This window comes from Sander vitreus, chromosome 7 (genome assembly GCF_031162955.1).
Source record: "Sander vitreus isolate 19-12246 chromosome 7, sanVit1, whole genome shotgun sequence".
NCBI lineage: Eukaryota > Metazoa > Chordata > Actinopteri > Perciformes > Percidae > Sander > Sander vitreus.
The window spans coordinates 12,914,963-12,936,276 of record NC_135861.1 but is presented as its reverse complement, the minus strand read 5'-3'; the positions used below and the strand labels follow the sequence as shown (position 1 = coordinate 12,936,276).

Sequence of the window (21,314 nt, the reverse complement as noted above, 5' to 3'; positions counted from 1 at the left end):
GTATTTACATTTTATTACATTTTTAACCATTTAGATTTATTTATAGACATTATAAATACTACATCCTGTGATTACTGATTTACCATTTAATACTTAAAGGTGCATTATGTAAGAATCAACCACAATTCAATGCTGTTAAACTAGGGGTAAATTAAAGTTTGTTTTTATGGTCAATTTGCACTCAAATGTTATCATGGTTTTTGGTTGACTCTACTACAACCACAGTATAATGTTCTGTTACAAATTCATCAGATAAATGTTTAAATTCAGTGAGCTGAGTCAGTAGTTGCCTGAATTCTTACAGTATGTCATGGCTTGCAGCTAGTGGAGACAGTTTTATGTTTTTTGTGGATACAGTTTCATGGTTCTTATGCAATCTGACAATCTGAATTGCTATTGGTTTTACATTTAATGCATTCATACATTCTCTAAACTGATGCTACAATATGGCTCTGTCAAAAGTAAATACTTTCATGCTCCATAGTCATCTGTGTTTACAATTGTGCTGTTAGTCACTTGCGTCACTATGAAGGATCCCCAAAAAGCAGCCTATAAACCTTAAGATCTCTATTTATTCACAGACTCTTATCTAACTGGGTGGTCAGACGTGTCTCAACATAGGAGTCATCAGCTCTCCAGACAAACACAGTTACAGTTGTTTAACTGTTTCCATGTTCCAGCCCTTTCATGACAAAAGCTTCTTTCAGGAAGTTGGAGTCTTGTAAAGAGGATTAAAGTAGCTAATGATGGCACCAGTACAAACGCATCTCTTGGATTGTGGATCCTGTTAGGCTGCCAACCCCAGTATGGATCGCTAGTGTCACGTAAGGAGCCCTCAGGGGCCCTTTCCTCATTAGAGTGTCCTGCTTAGGGGTCTATTTGGCTGCCAGTTCTCTCTTCTCTCCTGTTAGTGTCTGCCGATGCCGTGATGATACTGAGAGTGCTTACAAGATTGTTTGGAGAAAAAAAATGGAACCCTGTTGCTGGCTTTTTGGTTACTGTGGTGCATTAGTTAAATTCCACCACTGCAGATCAGTACCAGATAGGGTAACAGGTTTGTACATTTACTCAAGTACTGTACTTTAGTACAATTATGAGCTACTTGTATTTTACTTGAGTATATAAACTAAATTTACGGAGGAAAATATTTTAGTCTTTACTATATTTACCTAGTTACTAGATACTTCTCAGTTCAAGATTGTATAGTAAAACATTACGTTATCATATATTAAACTACCCAACACTGTATGAAGTTGTAAAATTGTCAATGAATCTGCAGTAATAGTAAAGCAGTAATATTCCAATATATATACAGTATATGATAAATATAACGCTAAATATAACACTGCCTTTTATATAATGAGTCATTTTACTTTGGATAATTTAAGTATATTTTTTCCTTTTCATTGTGGTATTACTACTAAAAGATTTCAGTACTTCTTGCTCTACTGCTGATCTGGAGTCAGCCTTTTTTGTATCCAACTGATGAAATTTCAGAACATGCTGAAAGATTTTTAGTTTTTGGGAGTCATTTGGATGTCAGTAGAGCAGATCATGCACGTGATAAGGTTAGTTATATGCATATTTCTGAATAAACATTTGTAAGTGTATGTTTGTGCACACGTACACACTGTCCTTCAGAACAAACCAGCTGGTGCATTGCTGTCGGTCTGTGGTCGTTTCCTGGGTGCTGTAAATGTGCAGACTCAGGAAAAACATTTACACGCACACCAACAACCCCTGCAGTGGCCAAGGCCACGTATATCACCACAAGTTTTATCTGAACAAGAATGAGGAACTGAGGGGCTGTGTTATCAGCAAATTCATCTCAGGTCTGCAGTAAGAGAGATACATAGAGAAAAGGAAGGAGAGGGGAAACAAACGTAAGCAGGGAGCACTGTATCATTATGGAGGCAGGTGCAGCTTCTACACATAAACTGGCAATGCTATCACTAGCTGGGTGAAGCTTGGCATGTGGGTTGGTTAAAATAGGAAGGTCAGTGCAAAAACGTCAAACAGGGCATCCAGAAAAAAATAGGCTTAGGAGGGAAGGACAGACAGAGAAGGACAGGGGGATGGGAATGTGAAGAGCACCATGAAGAAGAGGTGAGAGATTGCCTAAGGACATAGTGTTGCCTGCGAATGTACTCTGATTAACAAGAGAACATGATACAGCGAAGGGGGGAGGAGAGAGAGAGACAGAAATGAACAAAAGAACAATAAAGGAAGGGGGAATGTGAAGGTGTATGTGTGGGTGTGGATGCATGGGTAGAGTGGTCTCTGCTGAGCACTTCCATTTTTCTCATGCGCTGACACTTTCCAAAACACCAACCAAAGCCCTCATAGCCATTGGGAGGGTGCCTGGATATTGTTGCCTCCAGCAACAATATCCAGGCCTCTTTACTGTAATTTACACACTTTAGAAATAGCTACTCAAAAATGCTCAGACACAATGGCTGAAGTTAGGTTTTTTTATGTGACTCATTATTTAGCTATGCCAGAATGCAATAACTGGACATTGTTTGTATTGTATCTGTATCTTCAAAATCACACTTTGAGTATTGACATAATCCATTCAGACTGCTCATCTCTCTAATAAATCAGGGTGTGTGTGTGTGTGTGTGTGTGTGTGTGTGTGTGTGTGTGTGTGCGTGCGTGTGTGCGTGTGCGTGCGTGCATGCATCCGTGTCTTTGAAATATCCCATTCACCTTGGTTTCCTGTGTACCCAATGAACTTAGGGTTTGGAATTTGGACAGTATTGGACATTATTAAACTGTGAATTAAACTAAACAACTGCACAATAACGGTTGAGGAAAAAAAGCGCTGCCATAATGCTGGCTCTTCGGTGTCTACCCTTCACACTAAAGGTCTAGTTTAAATTTACTCAGAACAGTTTGCTAAAAGGAAACTCAATAAAAAGGCGTTTCTACCCTTCACAATAAAAGCCCAGCTTAAATTCACTCAGAGCATTTTGCTAAGAGGAAACTCAATAAAAAGGCATTTCTACCCTTCACAATAAAAGCCCAGCTTAGATTTACTCAGAGCATTTTGCTTAGAGGAAACGCAATAAAAAGGCATTTTGCCGACACTAGATATCAAACAAAAGCCAGACACTATATTGTATTAAGGTGCTGTGAGCTGTGAAATTCACCACTTCTAAGTACACAGCAGCAGAAGATAACTTCATCTCAGAGCTGACCTGGCAAAGAAAGCTGCCATGAGTCCATGAGGCAAATGTCTGTGATCACTGCACATTTTAATTGTGACATTTTGTGAGTAAATTCTGCAACATTCTCTGTCAGGTAAATGTAGTAGTACAATGTTTTCCTCTGATGTAGGAGTATGCAGTAAGTCAGTAGTAGGCTATACTGTGAGGTTGCATATTATATGCTTTAGGGTCCTTCTGTAGGCTAAGTAATTTTGGGGTACAGTGGTTCTGGAGAAAGCTACCAGCAGCAATACCACAGGCCAAGCAATCGGCCCGTTCCAAACAGCCACAATTTGAACGGGCACTGTACTAGTACGACCAAAGACAAGAAGAGGAAGAGTAATCCAGATTTGAGATCACAGTGGACATTATCATCATAAACATCTAATGGGAGATTCACACTGTGGATCCACACACATGATCTCATGAAATCTCAGGAGGTCTCAATTGTGCCGCAACAATCATCAGGGGGTTTTCTGTGTGCTGGTGTGCCTCTGTCTTCTGGCCTTTTCATTAAAGGCCTCTGAAAGGTTGAAATTGACAAAAGGAACAGAGCAGCAGTCTGATTATCAGCCGTCACTTTCACTTTCATACCGCTTCATTAAAGAAGACTGCTGACTGCTGAAGTGTAACTCAAAGGTCATAAAGTCAAAAAGTGAACATTTTAAGGGGGCCAGATTTAAGACTTAATTTGAGAAATCGTCAAAGGAAACATAACTTCCTCTCTTCCTCCTCTGAGCCTTTTCCAAATGCTCCTACTGTTTTCTTCTCTCTTATTTCCTTAGAGTCCATTTAGAGGCAGGTTGCACCACTGAAATATTTACAGTATAAATATATTTTCAAAGTGTTAGGCCTTGCCACACACTACATTCTGTTCTAAATTTAGATCTGGAGCTGTGCTGATCAATTAATCAATCAAGGCTTTTGTTTACATACTCTAGCAACTTTCAAACTAAAAATGCAGAAAAATAGAACATGTCGAAGCACAGGTGAATCCAGCACAACACTACGTGTCTTCATTCATTTTATTACAGTGACGGTTGCTAAGCAATGTGCCTACTTCAAAGCTGAATGCGTGTGATGTGTACTATCAATGCATCCAAAATTGCCAGGTCTCAGGCTGTCTGAAATTCTTGTTGGCACGTCGCTCTCTCTCTAGTAAATGGACCAGAAACAGCAAATGTGCATTCAGTGACCTTCGTCTAATAGCTCAGCAAGCCTTCAATCTGCTGGTGATAGTATCCCCAAGTCGCACCAAATGTATTTTTAAGCACACACGGGAGGTCAAAAAAAGTAAATAAAAACTACATGTTTATGTGTACTTTCTTAAAATGTACTTAATACCATGTGAGTGTACATGTTGTGCTTTCAAACATATATTAAAATTAAATTGAAACCTCTTGGCTATACCCGATGTGTTTTACATTGTCTTTAAGATATGGTTCAATATATGTTTTACGTTAAATGTATAAACATGAATATATGAATGGTACAATAAAAGACTTTCTTTCTTGTTGTCTTTGTACTTTGGATATATTTTTCATGCAGTGCAATTGTAGTTACATTAAATTGTTAGTGTTTATATTTAAACATTTTCCATCAAAACCAGAAATTTAAACCTGTTATTTTATTAACCCCTTACTGATCTGCATAACCCAACCTAACCCCAATAACTTACTGTTGGACACCTGTGGTTAAGGAAGTAGGAGGGCTTCTTAAGACTTGGTTCCATGTCAAGTCTGTGCTGGTCATGAAGTTAAGAAGTAGTCATGGATTAAAAGTGACCAAGAAATAATGATGGTCGATCCAAGCCGAAATAACCTTGCTTTACATGGTGTCTTGGTTAACCCTGATGAGTTTAGACATTCAGAATATATATGATGCTCTCTGCTGCTGTTGCTTTTAATCAGTGCACTAAACAGTTTTTACAGTACATCGCTTTTCCAAAATACAACACTCTGGATGAAACATTTCTCCATATTCTCTTCACATTATATATTGTGTTTTGCACGCATCTGTTTTGCAGTTTACGAGACCATTCCAACATTTTCACTTACACATTGTTAAGTTTTGGATTTACACCCAGGCACCAAGTTGCTACTAGAGGTGTATTTTCTATTTCTGAATTCCACCTTGGAGTCTGACACGGTACAACCACCGGTTGTAATACCTTCTGCCTGCCCTTCAAATGGCTGTTAAAAAGGCCCACAGGCAGCTAATTTGAGCTGGCGTCTAGCTGTAGTGAATTGGCAGCGGAGGCGATGGTGGAAAGGGATGGTGGCTTTCGGAGCTGCCAGATCTGGAAGAGAGCTGAGTGGCACCTGGTGGCTGCCGGTTTCTTTTCACTGATTACTGAACATGAAGGTTGGAAGGTGGGAGAATAGAGGCAAATAAACTAGCTGATGATGGGGACAAAGAGCGAAGGAGCCGATCTGAGGTATAAATGTAGGATGCACAGTATTAGTAGTGGTGATGAGTAGAGAAGAAGTAGTAGAAGTCTGGAAATCCTGACGAGTAAGCAAAAGGGCAGAAGATGAAGTGCAAAAAAACAGATACTTTTTAGACTTGCAGTAGATCAGCAATATACGGTTGCACACCCTTAGGTCTCATTTCAAACAAAAGACTTTTAATGTTGACCCACCCTCCACATGTATGTATGTGCTTTGCCTGAGGAGTAAAAATGTGGGTTGGTTGCGAAGGAGATTATGGGACATCCTCTTGAAGGGCATAACAAATCCGGGACCTCAACATTGTTAAACCGCTGCAGTTACCAAAATCATGCACTGACATGTCATCACTTAAAAATGCAATAGCAGGAGTCCGTTGACATCTAACGCTGTGTTCAGATCAAACAACACTGCGACAAAACAACATTCCAAACACACCTCAGTCATTTTAGTCAGACAACTGCTTTGGCACAGAGGAGGTCCCTGCACAGAGGGCTCTGGCAAAAAAAAGAAAATGTAGGGTTGTCTAACAGAAAAAAAATGGGTCCACTTTTACAGCAACCTATGCCTTGAAACATAAATGGCAAAATTGCACTCTTAACCTTGTAACTGTTGACGGAGAATGGAGTGATTTATGGTCTGACTACTTTCCAGAGTATTATAAAGTGCTCTGCCATGTTTGACACCTGATAAGCGCTCAAACTAATGCATGTGTTACTCAAACTAGACCTCCTCATTTGTATTACATGTATTTTCAGCTTCATGTACTTAAAGTATCAAAAGTAAGTATAATGTAGATTGGCTCTTCATTTTGTTTTTATTCTTTAATTGATATTGATGTAAACAGTTGTAGTTGGATCTCAGTTGAACTGTTTTATATACTATTGGTGTGTTTAGTCATACTGTATGTTAACTACAGTATAATTTCTGTAAAGTTTAAAGTTAAAGTAACTTGTGTGCTAATATCTGGAATAAATGTAAAGCACTAAAACGTATATCTCCCTCTGTAGCAGAGTATAAAGTAGCATAAAATGGAAGTGATCGCGTATGTGAAAAATTGTACTTACAATTATGTGAGATCTGTACTTAAATAAAGTATTTGAGTAAATGCACTTAGTTACTTTCCACCACTAGTTTCCACTAACACACCCACGCCAATGCTACCCCTTTGTTTTTAGTTTTTTACGCAGCGCTATTCTTGTTCTAAACTGCCTGATTTCACGATAGACATAATATGAACTTCAATGTTGATGATATCCCTGTGTTAAAATGCAAATCAACACCGAATCATATAGAGCAGAAAAACGACTTTTCCTTTGACAGCTGAACACATTGGCTTGTGGCTAAAAATGCAACAGTCATGAAAATTCAAGCAACAGTGAACATTACAGCAGTTTTCTGCTGTATGTGATCCAGACATGATTGACACTTGACAGTGTTGTACAATTACTTGGACTGCCATTACCACTACATGACATTTCCCTCCTTCCATTTTTTTGTGGTGAGGTAAGAATAAATTCCTTTACGGACCATTCTTCCTTTCTACTCTGTCATCTTCACAGTTCACTGGCTATACTTTTTTCTCTCTCTACTAGTTCACACGTTGTGACCCTGATCTTTTGTATGGGGTGGTTTTAATGTTTGCCTGGGCAAGCTGTAGTCAGTGTTGGAATAATCATGGGAACGGGAAAACAGGAAAGTGTGAATTGATGAGGAGAGGGTGTCCATTAACACGTGCATTGTGTGTTGTAACAAAGGTGCTGCAGACAGGAATTAAAAAGATGGACACGACTGTGTTCACAAGCCACAGAAAAGAGCTGCAGTGATTAAAAAGGTTGACCATCCATGCACACACATACACACAAACGCACATAAGTTGAATTCATTTTTAATCTTTCTCTCACTGTCTCTGTTGTGCTCTTATCTCTTTGTCACATAAACAATGAAAGGTTGACGTCTTCTTGGCAGTGCGCATGGTGCTGCTGTCCTTTTAAAGGGAGATTGTCTCCTTTTAATTGATTTTCATTTAGGGGATAGTGCTCTCAACTCATCACCGCCAGGCATCCCAGAACTTAGAAACACGTGTGTGTGCTTGTGTGTGCATCATACAAGGTGAGCGTCAGCAATTTCACCGAAACTGCTATTACACGCAAGTTTTTTTGTTTTTGTTTTACAATATCATCATGCATTCTAAGCCATACATGTCACAGAAAGCTAATTTCCTGTTGTTCCCCTGCCCCTGTAGTGTGAATGATGCTGACTTAATGTAGTGTAAATAGCCATCACGTGCCAAGTACGTTCTTTTAATTAGGAAACCCAACAGACCCACTGATTAGCACTTCATCTTCATAAGTGTCTGCGACTGAGCTGCATCTGGACCACTTCCTAGGTACCTTACACTCCAGCTAGCATGTCCCAACAGGTTTGGAGCACAAATAGCATAATTAATATGATGTAGTCTGCCATCCGAGCAAGCAAAGATAGTTTGTTAATGTGGTCTAATGTACTTTGCTTGTAAGTTACTGTATTTGTTAAATATGCAAGCTTTTACTTTTGCACAGTTGGGAGCTTGGTAGCCCACAATGATAGCATGAACTCGTTTTAGATGGCAAACCCCTTTTCACAAAAATTACCTTCTTCCGGGAACTGCCCTGCAATCATTTCTCATCCACTCCAGCAGACTGTTTGACCTGCACAATTTCTTTAAATAACTTTATATCCCACAGCATTACATGATAAATGGCACGATTGTGTTTTTTCTCAGATTCTCTTTCTGAGTTTCTTTTCTCTAGAATGGGGAAATTGCTGAGTGATCTCTCATCCTTGGATTTGTAATCTTAAGCCATTGGGTACTAGGCAGAGGCACACCATGTGCTTTAAAGCCAATATAACTACTGCAGCCTTCCTATTATTCATAATAATAATTCATAATAGGAATAGGAATAACTTTTAATTATCATTAAAAGGTTTGTTACTGTTTTATGAAACGGCCTTGTGACTGTAAGAGGAAAATAAGGTCCAACAAAAACCAATGACTTGATTCCAATGGTGTAGTAGAAAATAGCTCAGCAGCTCTCTCCTTGCTATCTGCTGAGCATCCCGTGTGTTATCATGAAGTGAAATCATCATATACTCGCATGAAGCTACATGTTCACAACACAAACCCTCACAGTCATCTTGAGCCTGTCCCTTTAGCTTTTAATCTGCTGCGGATCGGTTGTGCTGCAGACCTGCATGGGCCACAAACACTCCTTTGAGTAAACAGTGTACAATTGCCTCACTTTGTCCAATATGCATGGACACAATAGACCTGAAGAGATTATTTTCTTTAGCTGTTTATTGTCTCGGAGAGAGGGATGATACATTGAATGATTATCAACTCTGCAGAGAATCCAATCAAGGTTTCTGGCATAGTTATTGATTGATTTTGACATAATAGCAATAGGTATCACAGACACTTTTGTGATGTTGGTTCATTGTACTTATCAGGGGTCAAAGTGTACTCATGGCCTTTTGATACCAACATCAGCTAGATATTAAACAATAAAAACTGCATCAACTTGTCCGCAGTTTTGTGAGTTGCCATGTTTGAGCCTAGAACAAGCTTTTCTGGTCAGTGGGACATTATAGAGGCTACAATGAGCCATGTAATTAAGAATAGTTCATTATTAATTATTGCTGATGAATTAAAAGATACATAATTCAATTTACATTCAAGACCTGCACTGTTTTCTACACTGTTATGAAAGTAGGTTCTAAAAGAATATTTGTGTAAGGTTGAGTCTAAAGTGCCTGGTTGATTAATAGAGCTTGAGTGAATTTGTGCAGCAGCACACTGGCTGTGTGGCCCACATATGTAATGTAAGATAAGACAAGAAAACTTTATTGTACGTTACATTACATGGAATGGAAATTTGCGTTTGGCATTCTGGCAACACAGTGTAAAACATACAGTAAAGGGCAGCTGAAATACATTTTTAAAGCTAGTCTGCCTTGCCGGCAATCAGCACAACCTGGAGCGGGAGATCAACAGGCGGATTGGTGCAGCGTCTGCAGTAAAGCAGAAAGAAGCCAGCTGAGGTGGTTTGGGCATCTGGTAAGTGCCTGTGCGCCTTCCATTGGAGGTCTTCCAGGCACGTCCAGCTGGGAGAAGACCACAGAGTAGACCCAGTACTCGCTAGAGGGATTATATATTTCATCTGACCTGGGAATTCTTTGAGATCCCACAGGAGGAGCCAGAATCCGTAGCTGGGGAGAGGGACTCGACCCGGATCAAGCGGATGGCGATGGATGGACATTTTCTTTATTATATCTCTGTTTAGGATGGCCACAAATTACATTTTGTACCCATTTTTCCTGGCTAGTGGGACCTTGAGTCTCCTGCCAGATGGCAATAGCTGGTATGACTAATGAAAGGGGGTGAGTGGGGTCATGATAAACCTGGGTTACTTTTTGTTATGAACTATAGTATAGGCACTAAAGTAGCAATTGTTTATTTCCAATGTTCTTGCTGGCCTGGTTAACCACCTAGGTCAGCTTGTTGCTGTGTCTACCTGAGGGGTTCCCATACCAGGAGATAATGTTATAGCTGCCAATAGTCTGAGTGAGTGACCTGAAGACCATGGTCAGCTTGTGTTTGCTGGCATTGAAGCTTCCCACTCTCATAAGGAGAGAGAGCTGCTGCCTTGCCTTTTGGTAGATGTGGTCTGCATTGGTCTAAAAGTGAGTTTATTGTAAATGATTGTTCCCAGATATTTAAAGGGAGTGACCTGTTCCACATCCTGCCCCTTTATAATAACATGCTTGAAGACTTCTACTCCCATCCTCCCTCCCAGACACAGATCCTTGGTCTTGACATTTAGGCCAAGGAAGCTGCCGTTGAACAAGGGGGTAAGGTGACCCATGTGCTGAGAGTAGAATGGGCTGTTGGATACTGTACAGAGCAAGATGCTTTATTTGAAATGATTACAAGCATTAAAGGGAAATAACTTCAATATACTGTATAATTCAATCATTGTTTGATGAGGCTTTTAAAGTTGCTGTGTTGCCTTTTTTTATGACTTATTCTGTATGTGCCACACTTGTAGGGATTACATTTATGGTCTGACTCATCATTCTGCTTAGTTTAAGAGTTTTTATCTTTGTCCTTGTAGGCAGATTAATACGGCTTAGTTAATGCATATAGGCTTATCACCTTTGTTTAAAAGTAGGGCTTCTTCTGTATGACTACTTGCACCTGATCATTAATCCCTCATTCACCTACCTGCCTCGGACTACATGTCACTGCAGGGGTGGTTGAATAAAACAAGCATTGTGTGAACAAGTTATATGCACCTGTGTCTGCACTGATAGTGAAAGTCTGATTGCTTACTTTCCATGCCAACCAGATAATTTCTTTTTTTTTGTAATGAAACTAAAATGTAGAAGGCTTTAAAAGATAACTTTTGCAATGAAATGTAAACATATCAAGTTTATTACAATTTAAAAGTGAGCTGTATTTTAATCCACTGGATGATGACAATATCCTGTGTGTATCCCATGGTTGTAGTTCTAAATCCACCCATTATTGTGGTGCTTTGACTTACTTTACTCTTTATGACTCCCTCCCACGGTAGTTTGTTCCAGTTACTCAAAATATGAACTTATCTCCTTGAAAGAAAACACACAAAGACATCAATCTCAAAACCTTCTTTTTAATTTACTGATCATAAATGCAGGCAAAAATAAGACCAAACGTCACAGTGTTTTTTTTGGGCAAGTGTTCACCATTGCAGTGGTCATTTTCTTGATACCATAGGTGTTGTTTTAAAGGTTTTGTTTTAAAGGTTACTGAGACCCTCAGGCAAGTCAACAGTTGGGAGACCTGTTGCTGTGTTGCCTGCCGGTGTTAGACTACACACACACACACTCACCTGCCTTCAAGCCCACACCTAGGCTGGGCTCCTCCCCTAATCTGTGTGTGTGTGTGTGTGTGTGTGTGTGTGTGTGTGTGTGTGTGTGTGTGTGTGTGTGAGCAATGTGGGAAAATCATAGTGACAGCTCCGCTGAGCTCCTCCTCGTTACTTAGTAAACCATTTGAGTTAAGGGGGAGGGGCTGAGTGTACTGTATCACTGAAGCCGTGGGAGTTGCCTTGAACAGGTACACTCAGAGAGGGAAAAACACAGCGGCAGCTCCTGGATGTATTTCCTGGTGTCAACTGAGCTTGATTTTAGTGGGAAACATTTTAAAATGGATGTGGTTTGAGTAAGAACTATTTGAGAAAGGAGGATTTTTGGAGTTTGTCTTCTTGTCTGTCCTGAAAGTCTCCCAGCACACACCTGACAGATCCTGGAACCCTGGAATCCTCTGGAAAACTCCTCTCGGAGGAGGGGATGAAGTCCGACGGGGAGCAGGGACGTTCTGGTGAGTCAGTGGAAAAGACAAGTGCACCTGTGTTATTAAGACTTTAGTATGATGTATGTTTCAGTCCTACACTTTCAAACAGTAAAAAAAAAAAGAAAAAGTGAAGGTGTCTTATTCAGTGTCTTTCTGGACTAAAGATCCCAGCAGGGGAGATATGTCTGCTTCAAGCTTGAAAAGTGACATGTTCACATGTTGGCTGGACTCATGTCTGATAGTGGATCACCCAGTCAGTCACCTGATTTGGTGCTGAGCCGTTGGGAGACTTTAACCTGCACTGACCTCAGAGTAGATTTTGAGTAGAGACTCCACCATTAATTGATTTCCCCTGCAGTCAGTTGTCTTTAATGTTAGATTGAGCGCTCTCTTTCCCCAACTGACATGCAAAGAATCAGCTGGGAGAGATGTAGAGACAAAAGATTGTTTAATATGGCCATGATTCACACTTTGCTGAGCTGTTTCAGGACAGAGGTGTCATAGTGCAGTGTAGTATTTGTTCTGAGTAGGTTGTAAGGGAGTTTGGCTACCCGTCAGTTAACAGATCACAGTCTAGGTTTTGTGTGGTGAAGTTTGTTTACAAACAACAGTGTTTTTATGGTCATGTAAAGAAGGTGTTGTGTTCTGTTTCTATTGTAAACACTGTGGTCTGGGGTTGTTGGCTGCAGTGTTTATCCTGAATGCCAGTTTTACATTCACACAGGGATTTGTGCTGCGTCAGCCAAACTGGTTTCATAACTGAAAAGCATTCAATTACAACAGCTGAGAAGTGTTGCGATTGTGAGAACAACTGCTGTGCTTTTTTACTTCCAAATACGTGCATTTTATCTATTTACTGGTACTTCACCTGCCCTTCAACCTCAGACTAAAAATAACCCAAACACAGAGGTCAAAGCTCACAAAATTCAGATAAACCCTGTTTTTTTTGTCTGTGAACGTTTTGCAGAAGTCCAATGTACTAGCAACCCAGAAATGTAGATTTAAATTGGTCAGTCTGTATGGTTTTGAAGCATGTCATACAAATCCTTCAGACTTAACCCTGAGGTGTGGTTGTGACGCAATTAGTGCTTTCAAAGCAAAACAATCACCTGGAGGCTATGGATGGCTGTCTTTGCATAACCCTTACTATCCCAGGTGTGGTTATGTATTTGCAATTGTGCTCAGTTACTCACCTTTCCTTCTCACATTTCTTTGACAGCCTCTATTGTTACCGTTTAGGTAATTTGCGGTCTGTCTTTGCAACTTTGCGGTCTGTCTTCGTACAAGATTAGTTATACAGCCATTTGTGCTTGTAACCATAGCAGCCGATTATGTATAATCATACCTGCTGTTGATGTCTTCCAAGCAGCATACCGGAGAAATGTGCTAGTTTTGATCTTCTCTGTGTTGAATTCACATCCAACATCAGTTCCTCAGCTCTGCCAGGCCTGCATCGACACCCTAAATCATTTCAGATTACATTGCTCCTTTATGTCTCATGGCTGTCACTCAGAGAGAAAGCAGTGTCTCCAGATGAGTGATATGATGTCAGAGAGGGTTTAGCACTGTGGATTAACACATTCTCTGAACCAGGCTATAAAACAGACGCTGTTGTTTGTTTCCACTGGACAGCCTGTTACTGTCTGACTGACCTGACACTAACTCAGGATCAGATCAGGGGTCTCATTTATAAATGTGGCGTACGCACAAAACGCGGCTGAAAATGTGCGTATGTGCCACTTCCCACGCAAAAAAATTGACGGCAGAATGTGCGATCCTCCACGCAAAATCTGACTCAGGCGTACGCACATTTTGGAGACAATGGGAATTGGCGACGCAGATGGTGAGGTGGTGAACTGATGTCAGACTGCAGAAAGTACATGTGGGAATAACAATTTAATATTTTCAAGTATTGATGCCTCACACATATTTTTCACTCCATTTCATCCACGTTACCATGAAGATTAAATCCAGCAGTGCTATTTGCGCTTGTAGTGAGTTAGAATGTTTCATAAACACCTTGTAAAATCCAACTCAAATCTTAAATAAAAATTTGTTCTTAATGTTTAATCGGCGCTGTCTCACCGTCACATTGTCCGCTAGGAGCGCTGGAGGAGGAGATGGCCCATCTGCATGGAATACAGGATAACATCAAATACCCTAGCATTATAACGGCAGAACACAGTGTAAATAATGGAATATCTGTCTTTAATACTGTGCATATATCATCAAATGTCAAAGTCTGGATATACAGCCTCTAAGCTCTCGTGCAATCGTTACACATAAGCTACGTTCACACCGCAAGTCTTAATGCTTAATTCAGATTTTTTGCTCAGATCCGATTTTTTTGTTGTTGGGCTGTTCACATTACCTTTTAAAATGTGGCCTATATCAGATTCCAACTGTTTGCGTTTCGAACTGACCCGCATGCGCAAAAGAACAATAACAATGACATCAGACGCAACACGCTGTTGCACTAAAGTTAGGGAGGTTATGGAGGAAGCATTTTCCCTTTATTTCAAAATGTTTGTGTAATGGCAGCTATAACATTATGAGCAGGTACTGAGGAGGAGAAGAATGAAGAGAAAGAGAGACAAATTGTCTATGTTGGCCTTTTGCGGGGTTATGGCTGAAAATTCACTACAGAGGTCTGTGTGACCGGACGACCGATTTGCACGTCAGGACCGCTACGGGCCTCCACCAGCGTTTCCTCTGGCTTCGCCCTTCCCAGGCATAGTTCACCATCTTTCGGGTCCTATTGCACGCGCTCACGCTCCACCTCCCCGACAGTGCGGGCGAGACGGGCTGGTGGTGCGTCTGACCCTGAGCCACTGGGATCCCACCTCAGCCGGCGCACGCCGGCCCTCACTTTCATTGCGCCACGGGGCAACCCTCTGACTCACGCCCGCGTTAGACTCCTTGGTCTGTGTTTCAAGACGGGTCGGGTGGGTTTGCCGACATCGCCGCAGACCCCTGACGCCTTTTACGCGACGATGCGGTTGGGGCGCACTGAGGACAGTCTGCCCCGGTTGACAGCCGCACTGGGAGCAGGGGGCCCTGCCCCTCCCTACGGAGAGAGAGGGTGCAGCGATCTGGGTCTGATTCAGGACCACATATGGAAGTGGCCTGAATCTGATATGAAAAAATCAGATCTGGGCTAGATTTGAGTGTTCACACTACTTCTGAAGAAGTCTGATTTGGGCCACTTTTGCCTGCAGTCTGCAGTAGCCTTAATGTCCTCGTTATCGGTCCAAACTTTAATACTGTTTGTGACCAAACCTGCATGAAGAAAAGTGTGTTTGCCTATTAGACTTTGTCTTCAAATTGTATCTCGGGGTGGGGGATACCACTAGTTGATGCTGTGATTTTGGCAAGGTGTTAACAGTCACAAATTGTTGTAAACATATAAATACTGCGGTGACCCCCGTGCGTAATGCTGCATGATGGCACTGCTGGCCCTGCAGGAGGACTACGGTAATGCAAGAATCAGGAGAGAAAGAGACTTCAGGGACCATGACGATGACTGGCTAATATGCCGATTTAGATTCCCTAAAGCTGTGCTCTTGGATCTATGTACTGAATTGGGTCCAATAGAGAGGGCAACGCGCCGGAACCGTGCCATCCCGGTCCAAATACAGGTCCACGCCACTCTGGGGGAAACCTGCTGTTTCCAGAGGGAAATGGCAGGCAGCTAAGTGTTTTTTTAAAAATAAATATTATAATCTTCACCTTTATCACTAAGGCTTGTTTGGATATAATATATAGTTCTGTTAAATCTAGGTCTGGTATATCAAAACTGTCCCCGAGTGCCGTAATGCCTGCTGTTTTGGGCGGTATTATTAATATAGGTGGTCTATAGATCAGGTTTCCCTACACTATGCGAGAACAGGCCGAAATTTGTAGCAATTCACCAGCGTCTGAGAAGTTTTTTGTTTTTCCTCCGCCAGTCATCATGATTCGGTGTAATGAAAGAACAACTGCCAGGGTCACTGACATACTGATCAGCATTCATGAGGTGCTTTGCATTGACTATTTATGGTTAAAAATGGGCGTGTACAGGGCGGGATAAGAGGCTGATTCACATACACACACTTGTGGGTAATCTGTGATTTATAAAGGGAACATTGCTTACAGGTGTGCGTACGCACAGTTCTATAAATCTGAATGTTTTTTGGTGTACGCCATTTTTGGCTTTTGGGCGTACGTACACGTTTAGTGTACACACAGTTTTATAAATGAGACCTCTGGGCTGTACGTGTGAACCTTCATTTATATGCATCCAAATGCATGCACATGTCCATCTGTGCATATATATGTCAATCAACCCATGGATGAATGTGTTTGTGTGTGACTGTGTGTGTTTCCAGCAGTTTGACAACATAATTGCGCGAGCATTTGAGTTTGGTCTGGGCTGCGTAAATGCCTTCTTTTAGTGACTGTGCTGCAGGTGAATGCAGTGAATGTGAATCCCTCGGGTGCTAGCTACTTTCTTCCCGTTGTGGCAGACATGGAAGGCAATTTGGAACGACTTATAGATAATCAGCTGCCTGTCAGAATCAAGTCGGGGATAGTTGTAAAGCAACTGTAATAATCATGAGGAATGCTTAGTCAGATTTGTGAATACTTGTTGAGAGAATGGAGTAATTTTGTATTTTAATGAGGATATACTGATTGGAGCTTTCTGGTTCTATCTATCTCTCTCTCTCTCTGTTTGAAAACATCGGCCCCAGTCATATTTATTAGAAAGCAAAATCTCAGATTAATTTGGCTGCTTAATTTGTCACTATCACAAATCAGATTTTCCCACTGTTGGCTGCTGTTTTCAGACACTGTCCATTCCTCATCAGCTTATCAAATATACATGGATGGATGACAGAACTTGCTCTCTATAAGTTACTGAAAAGGTAACTCCCATTTGCAGTGACAGACTCTTCAGTCTTGTAGCTTTATTTACTGAAGCTGTCAGCAGACGCCCTGCTCATTTTGAAAACTGGGAACAAATGTAACTCTAAAACCATTAGCTACAGATTTCAGACCCAGAATCTTATTGAGTATCTCAAGAGGCAACCAGGATTGTTTCAGCACCGCCATACTCTAATTTGTCTGCCAAATCATCATTGTCACCTTGGCTCGACTTTTCCAGGTGGCAATAATTAATTTTGGCAACAGAGAATGTTTGTTGATGTGTTTGTTTGTTTGGTTGATTTGAAGGAGTGCAGGGTTTAGTCAGTGGTATGAGCCAGCTCATACAGGTACACTGACTCTGTGTGTGGACTCATCCACAGTTTGACAAAGTATCCATGGTGACACAGTATCTGCCCTCCCATTTGGCCCAGACTATAAATAACAGCACTGTTAGCCCTAAGCACCAAAGGTCATTTCTCAACTATATACACACAAATACACGGACACGCATGCATACACACCTGCTTTGTCACACAAGCATGGACACATATCCAAACACCTCTTAGCCACCTGTCTCAGCTAATCGGTTCACCCACCTAATAAAATGAATCAGTTGAATTTGAATATGTTTTCTGTGCTGCCATTGGCATAAGGCCCTGGTCATACTCACAGAGATCTCTCTCTAAAACAGAGCTTGTTTATTGTTCCTATTGCATCAGAAAGTGTTGCTTTGTTATCTGCTTGACTCCCAGTCATGCACAGCAAGACTATTTTCTGAAAATATCTGTTTATTTATTTGCAATATGCTTAATAGCAACACCCGGGGAAATTGAGGTGAACATAATAGCACAATGTTAACAATGCGTAACAATAAAATGAAACCAGTAGGAAAAGCCAGTGAAAATAGATGTTGTAAAACATGTTGAATGTTGATAGCTTGTGTATGCTATTTCATATCACAGCTGAATGAATGTTCTTACCAGCACAGCTCACCAAGCATAACCAGCAGCATTTATTGTCTGGCCTGATGCAACCAATTAACATTCTCATCATGTTGGGTGTAAGATGTCCAGAATAAAAGCACAGACTCAAGCTTCTATCTGGAGGAATAACCTTAATATTAATACAATAATGATACATTTGATTTATAGAGCCCTTTTCATGGTACTCAAGTTAAAATGATCCTAGAAAACAACACACTAAAATATATATAACACACAGCATTAATCACACATTAAAATTGAAGTGATTTGAACATGGACAAATTGGTGCAGCCTGGGATGTGTTTGGGGAGAGAGTTTTTTAGGGAGGGGTCTATGGAGAAGGCTCTGTCGCCCCGGGTCTGGTGCTTGGTCCTGAGTGGTGGAGACAGGGGGTTGGCATCATCCTAGCAACGCACCAATTCATTAGAACACCAACTCAGACAGCAATGTAAAGCATAATTAGTTATCCCCGAAATAGGCAAATAGTGTATACTTCTGCAATAACAATATCCTAGAATTGGCTCTGTGTGTATTCTCGCAACATTTATTTGCAACCTGAATGCCTACTAATACAAAATACCGGAGGATGATAAATCGCATGGAACTAAGATCTCGAAAGAGGATAGTTGCCAGCCTGCACCTTCATTATCACTTCTGTGGAAGGGCTGCCATTTTGGCTCATTTGCAGTCTCTGACTCCTACAGTTTTATTTTAATGGCTCCATCCATCCATCATTGTATCTACCAGATATCTTATCTTCCATCGAACCGTTTGTCCCTTAAGACCTGAGCAGCACCTCTTCCAGTTTCATGGAAACTCTGTTGCTAATCTCCATGACGAAGAAATTCGAAATGCCGTCCAGTATATCTGTCCATCTGCAGCCTAAGAACAACAGTAATCTCACTGTTTGTGGTTTTCACGTCATAGATGGGAGAAAGACTTTAAAACAAATGCATTTGTTGACGGATTACTGTCAGTTCAGCACAAGTACAGACTGTGAAAATGTGAGAGAGGACTGCTTATGTAACTCTGTAAAAGGACACCAAAATAAAGATGGTTTTAAAAAACTTTTTTGTTCTAAAAAAACAAAAAACAAAAATGCAAATCTGTACTTTATATATACAGTACATACGTGAGCTCTGTTTGCATGTTTGTGTCATTCTGAGAACGCAATGCAAGTTCTGGCCAGTGTGGCTAATACCATCCACAGACACACAGGAGGGTTTTAAGCCAACGGACGCAGATTGTGATAAAATGCAGCGGATTTTACTGCCTATCTTTCTCTCTGATCAGTTTTTTGCTCACTGTCGAGCTCTGTTCTAACCCTACTTGCGCAAGTTCAGCCCCCATTACTCCAAGGACCTGAAGCATGAAATAGGCTTGCCAGCATATGGATGTCAGATTCTGTGATGGTAAAGCGTAGACCACTTGATCGACACTGGCTGACTAGAAGGGAGTGAGTCATGCCGTGAGTGACATCGTCATTTAAATGCCTTTGATGTGAATTAACGGTGACAGCCTTGAATTCTGTGGAATTCAGGTTGTGAAAGCATCAAGTCAAGAAATATGTCTTTTCTGGTTCCAGATTTGCAGTTTTTCTCTGCTTTATATGATTGTTAACTAAATATTTAGTTTTTAGGCCCCATGTCAGACCAAACAAACATTTTGAAGATGTGGAAATTCCTAGGGCAGTTTTACAGGCTAAATTATCCCATACCTTCTTTGGCATGTTAGAAGCGACATCTTCATATTCTCCTCTTTATAATCCTCCAACTCCAGAGCAATCACAAGTTGATATGAGGCTAAAGACCATGGGGACTTGAGGCTTTCTTTCACACTGGTGTGCTTACCAATAAATAGCAATCCATCCCTGTATGTGTTGTCCTGAATACCAATATCTCTTCCTCACTGTCTCCGTTAATACACATTAGAGTATGATTTCTGTGATGGAGTGCCCCAAGGCAAGATGTGTTTTTTTTCCCTTTTCATCAGGCGTGACCCTGTCATCTCCTCAGGCGACGCAGGGAGATTGTTCTGCTCATGAGAATTGACTAGCTAATCCAGAGCAAAGTACTTCCAGACAGAGCAGACACTGCAGGCTGCCTTCATCAGTCAGAGCTTAGGCGTTACTACTGTCATGAACCACTGATGAATTTGCTATCAATGGTCCATAAAGGTGTGTGTGTGTGTGTGTGTGTGTGTGTGTGTGTGTGTGTGTGTGTGTGCGTGTGCGCGTGTGTGCGCAAGACAGAGAGAGACACACACACACACACACACTCTTGACTTTTATTAATGACTCCTGTATCTCATTCGAGATGAAAAACTATGAAATATCTTTTGGAAAACTGCCCTAAATGATTTGTGCAGGATCTGATGTGAAAATGTGCTTTCACTCTCACGAGGACCTGCATGTGATGCATTTCACCTTTGCTGCCCTTCTGACTGCGTGATTTTTAACACCTCAATTGTACCTGTGACAATCACTCCCTATCTCTGTTTAGCACTAGAATAATATAAGTAGCTCAAATCACAGGCAGCCAGTTACAACCAAATTAAATAACCATATTAGTTTGCATGTTATCAACTGATTATGTGTGTCGATTTATGCTGACGATTTTCAAATGGATTTTATACAGTTTTTAGTGGGACACCAATCCAGACAGCTCTGGGTTTGCATTCATTTTTGTACGATATGAAAATCAAGCAGCAGATCCTTGAAACTTGTGTAATTCATCACAGTGAGTCTGCATGTTTTCAAGTGTTACAGTTGATTTAAAAAGGTCAGCACTGCATTACCTTACTGTGCATTACCTTAAGTAACTTTAACAAAACTGAAAGCAGACTTGATGTTTGCTGTGATGGAAATCAGTGAAATTCAAAAAATACTGTCACATTTCTAAAACACAGCAGCGTCATTTGCAAAATGGTAAGTTATGATGGAAAGTAGCCTATACATAATTGGTTTACATCATTGGTATGGTACTTTAAAGCTGCCATGCAAAACTTTTGTCTGCTCCCTTTGGCAGAGAGTGTAAATACGGGGCGGCCTCTAGCTCACCCAGTAAGAGTGTTCACCCCATGTAGGCTGAGTCCTGCAGCGGCGCAGGTTCGAATCCGACCTGCTGTCCTTTGCTGCGTGTCGTCCCCTGTCTCTCTCCCCCTTTCGTGTCTATCTACTGTCACTGTATAATAAAGGGAAAAGCCCCCAAAAAAATTATCTTTAAAAAAAAAAGAGTGTAAATACACAAACACTGTTAAAGTGTGCTTTTGACGTATACCTGCAGGACAGCTCGTTGCAGAACTGGAAAATCCTCCTGCTTCCCTGTAGTCACCGTGTAGTAACATTTAGCCTCCCCTGTGAGAGAGTTATGGAAACAGCTCGCTCCCCCGTCCC

At 41.1% G+C, this 21,314-nt stretch overlaps 1 protein-coding gene across 3 annotated transcripts in view; it reads left to right on the top strand.

Moving 5' to 3' along the window:
• Positions 1–21,314, top strand: part of LOC144520730 (kazrin-like) — a 199,919-nt gene that overhangs the window by 142,507 nt on the left and 36,098 nt on the right. The gene's annotated exons all lie outside the window — the stretch shown is intronic.